Raw genomic sequence first — 4,707 nt, 5'->3', positions numbered from 1 at the left:
GACATTTTTGGGAAATTTTCTGTCTGTAGTCTGGCACTTTCATGCAGACATTTTTTGGGAAGTTTTCCATCTGTATTGGGAAGTTTTCCATTTTGGGGAAAACTCTCCATTTGTAGTTTGGCACTTTCTGGTTTACAATTTACAATGATGTAGTGTGTCTTTGTAAGTTTTGTCTTTGTGTTGAGTGTTCTGTTTGTCATTTGGAGTTTATCTTAGCCTTTGGCCTTGGCCCAGGAGGGTCTGAATATGGGGGAGAATCTGTCCGTCTGAAGGGATGGCCGCGGCCGCTAGGGACTTATTTCCCTTGCCCAAAAATGACTGGTACTTCTCTTCCATTTTGGAAGGCCCCTGGGTCAACAAAGGTTGGTGAGACATCACCCCATTCACTGAGACCTGATTGTTCTCTGTTCTATGTTTCCTGAGGTAGGGAAGTTCTGGGTGAGAGTGGCAGGCTCATTCAGCAGACTCTGGATTCAGCTTGCTGAGTGAGAACAGCACAGAGGTAGGGATAAACTCAGCCTTTGGGTGTTGAGTTGTCTAGTTCTGTTTTAGAATTGGTACGAGCTTTAATGTGGGTTTTTGGTTTTTGTGTTTTTGTTATTTATTTGAACATCTCTGGGGAAATGAAAGCTCCAGCCTCCAGCTGAGCTCAGTCACAGAGAAGGCTGTGTGGCTGGGTTTCACTTTTCAGCTAGTATTGACAATGTAAAGTGCTCTTGTCTAAAATTGGATAAAAATCAGGCCAGTTTAGTTTCAGGTGACCCTCCCCCCAGCATTCATCCAACAGAAGGGATTCAAAAGACTAATTGGTGAAATGCCTTTGTAAACAAGCAAGCCCTGGAAAAATTAAGCTCAACAAAGATACTTAGTTTAAAAGAAATATTGTCTTAAATTTTTGTTTGAAAATTTTTGAAAATGTATGTTGTGTTTATTTTTGCATGCTCAAAGATCTGTGTGAGTATTTTTTGTATATGTTTGGTAATATGTTGAATATAGACATTTTCAGCATTCTGTAACAATTAGGTGAGTTTAAATTTAAAATTCAAAAGGTTATGAAGTTTGGACATTACCAAAAATTTTAAAAATTTTTCACTTTGTTTTAAATGGCTTTTTAAGGATTCATTAACTTGAAAATGTATTTTATAATGTATAAGTCTCTTTACACTGTAATCAAGATTTCTGGCTTAACAACAAGGAGAAACTTATAACACAAGAGAAGAACTATCTTTAGGAGTGAAGGGTGAACATGCAGAAGTGCAGTTCAGCTGGTCATGCACAGTGGAACCATGCATGGTGAAAGAGGGCAAGCTGGCACAAATGCAGTTCATCTAACCCTAAAAAGTCAGACTGGGTGCGTGCCAATTACACAGGAAGGGCTAATTGACTCATCTTTATTCTGTACCTTACCTTCAGATAGACACTGGAAACATGATGGTAAAACTGTATAATGTAATAATCTGATTAGCATTGCTAAAACTGTCCCTTGGATGTGTTAAAATTAAAATTAAGAAGGCCTTCAAAAAGGGTTAAAAAGTTTATTTATATAATGTGATTTGTTCTCAATGATATTCTGCTATTGGATATTTTTTAAGGCATAATGGTGTTAAGTCTAGCTTCTTGGTACAGTGATGGTGATTGTAATTTTTGCAATAAGAAAAAAATGTTATTTGAGTTTAAAAGTTTTAATGTGTATCTGTTTTAAAACAAGCAGCCAAAAGGAAATGAGTGACACCTAGCCTTGAGAGGTCAAGGGATTTTTCAAAATGCAACTAAAAACTAAAGTATAGAGTGTTAAAATGGAGATTACAAATTAGGAATTGATTTCTGTATATAAGGTTTAAAAGTAAAAATGTTCTAATCATTTGCCTCAAAATGCTAAAGGGAAAAATTAGGATTACCAAAATAATTGTTTAATTCCTATTTCCTTCTGCTCTCATAGGTTTTTTTTTTTTTTTTTTTTGCAACAGGTCCTAGCAGGCCCACAAAACGGAGTGAGGATTCTTGTAAGTTTATCAGATGTAACTTTGGCTCTTAGTAATTTTCAGGTAAGCACATGCTTAAAAGACACTTCTATGTTGACCACCTTGTTGCTTTTAAGTGGATGAAAGTGGCCTTTTATGAGAATTGTTGATTTCCAAACTGGTTCCACTCCAGCCCAGGCAGAAAAGGGTCCTTGTGAAACTGTCACCTCTACTCAGCCAAAAGATGGCTGAAAGAGCAAGCAGAGTTACTTTAGGACTCAAAGTGGCAGAGTGATAGCCTTGAGCTGTAGAGCTGGGGGTCAGCACTCAGGCCCCGAGTTCAACTTCAGCAACTAACTAAGGGAAATGCCAATGAGGCATTTTTCCCAGTGTGGAGAAGACACTCCTGGGATGAAAATAATGGAGGAGCATCCAGAGACCATAAGCCACTTCTTGGATGGCAGAAATAATGTCAGATCCTAGAGTAATTTGTGCGTGGCCTTTCAAAAATTGGTCAGAGCCAGGAGGTCATGGGAACATAGTTTGTAAGCATGCCTACTGTTTATGTCTATCTACCTTGTAAGGGACAGGAACTCGTCAGTCATCTGTGATAGTACTAAAAAGATAAGGTTTTAAAATGTGGAAGATAGTTTAGATCCCAACCCCTGTATGCGCCAAAAGCTCTAATTGGCAGTAAATTTTGAGCTGATGCCACCTACATGAAATTCATCTGCTCAGGAAAAAAACTTTGTAAACCTGAGAGTGTGTTTCTATTGATATCTGTCTAAAGGCCTACATAGGTAAATGAGGCATTGTTAGGATTACTAGAGATCACATTCCTATGCCATCTAGAAAGATCCTTTTGCAAACCAGAAGTCTAAATAAGCTCCACTGCTGTAGCCAGAAAAAAGGTCTGTGCATTTGTTAAAAGTTAAAATATTGTTCTTAATGACATTTAACCCTGATAACCTCTTTGTAAAATAGGCTATGGTTATAGGTTCCTGGCTAACTAGAATCAACATCCCTGATTCAGCTTGAAGAAGTGACAGAAGATGAATCTTTGCCCATCATCCCCTTTTAAGAACAAGGGACCAGATTCATTTTATTAAAAATGTGACAAAAGAGACAGAAAGAAAAGACATGGGAAATAATACTACAGGCCTGAGCCCTCTATATCTGCCTAGAAAATCTTACCCTTATTAAAAGAACTATCTAATTTAAGGCACAAAGAAACACAGGTCCCATGGTTTCCCTTATTTGCAATATCTAGTATATGTATGAGTAAAGCGGAAAAAGTCAGATAATGTGATGTTAGGAAAATGAATCCTTAGACAGATATTTTAATGTTTTTTTTTTCTTTCATGCATGTGTTTCTAACGCATTTATAAGATTATTTCTTTGTTGCTTTGTATGTCCCTCCCCCACAGTATAACCCCCGCTTTCAGTATATTTGATGTCAGTATAACTTGTGGAGGAGATGGGGAAAAACAAGTCGTTTAAGGATTCAGGTGGACCTGTTGCAACAATGAGAATTACAAATTGTCATGTCAAAAAACGAGCTTTACAATGTCCGTCGGGGGGAGGGGGGAAGGATTGGGTGGGGGGGAGGGGGGAGGCTGGGCAGGGAGGTGAAGGATAAACAAAGGAGGAGGCTACAATGCTTGGTAAGAAATGTATGCATTATCTTGCCCATGTAATTGTAACCCCTCTGTACAGTATGTTCAGAAATAAAATTAAAAAAAAAAAGTTATCATCTTGGTAAATTGTCCCGAGCTATTGTCTAAATAGTTTTAAAATCTAGTGGGGTCACAGCCTGCCAAGCCTATGCCTTGTGTCCTTAACCAGGTTGTGTAGGAATTTGCAGCTCAGCACGAGGTGTGACTGTCCCTCTGAGCCACTGAGAGACCCTGCTGCTGCTGCTGTTGCTGCTGCTGCTGCTGCACACCCTAATGGGTAAAGTTCAACGACAGCCTGATAGTCACCTGGAGGAAATCTACATCATCACCCAGACCACCTCCACCGCAGTAAAATAGACTGAACTCCTGCTTGATTCCATCACCTGAGAATGTTTCCCTGTTGAAATCTGCTACAAAATAAGATCTTGTGGGACATTATTTTGGTGATATCTAATATCCCTCTCTACTTCCACAGTGGATATAAGTGGCAAGGTTATTGCTGAATTGCCTTAGGCACTTCAGGGTCAAAGCCTCTTTTCATTCTGGTATGGTAATAACCTGCTTCTTCCTGGGTGTGTTTTAAAGATAAAGGAGGATTTTTTTTAAATCAATGGAGATATTAAGAGGAATGAGACCCAGCCCTAATTTTAGCCTTAAAATCTATCAAGCTTTTCATCCTTCTGAGATAACATGGTTCCACAAGTCAAAGGAAAAATGGGCAGTTTTAATCTCTAGCCACAAAGAAGGTCAAGGAATTGTAAAGAAGAGGAGGGTAGTACAGAAAGCATTAGGAAAGGAGTTGGGGAAAAATTGGTATCCTCTGGATAAGAAAGGATTTAAAAAGAAAGGATTGTCTTAAAATGTTTGTAAAGAAGACAAACCTCAGAAAGTTTAAGTATGTAGCAAATGGTATGAATATGTCTTAAAATTGGAGCATATGAGTACATCTGGTATAAAATTAAGTTAGCTGTGAGGTATGAAGTCAGGATTGCTGGAAGAAAATGTAAGGCCCTTTGGTAGTGTTAATTTTGTTACTCACATTTGGACATTGTAGACTGTTGGCCTTTGTA

The sequence above is a fragment of the Dipodomys spectabilis genome, unplaced genomic scaffold (assembly GCF_019054845.1).
Source record: "Dipodomys spectabilis isolate Male_0828 unplaced genomic scaffold, ASM1905484v1 ptg000612l, whole genome shotgun sequence".
NCBI classification, from domain to species: Eukaryota; Metazoa; Chordata; class Mammalia; order Rodentia; family Heteromyidae; genus Dipodomys; species Dipodomys spectabilis.
Note: the sequence above shows the minus strand (reverse complement) of the source record.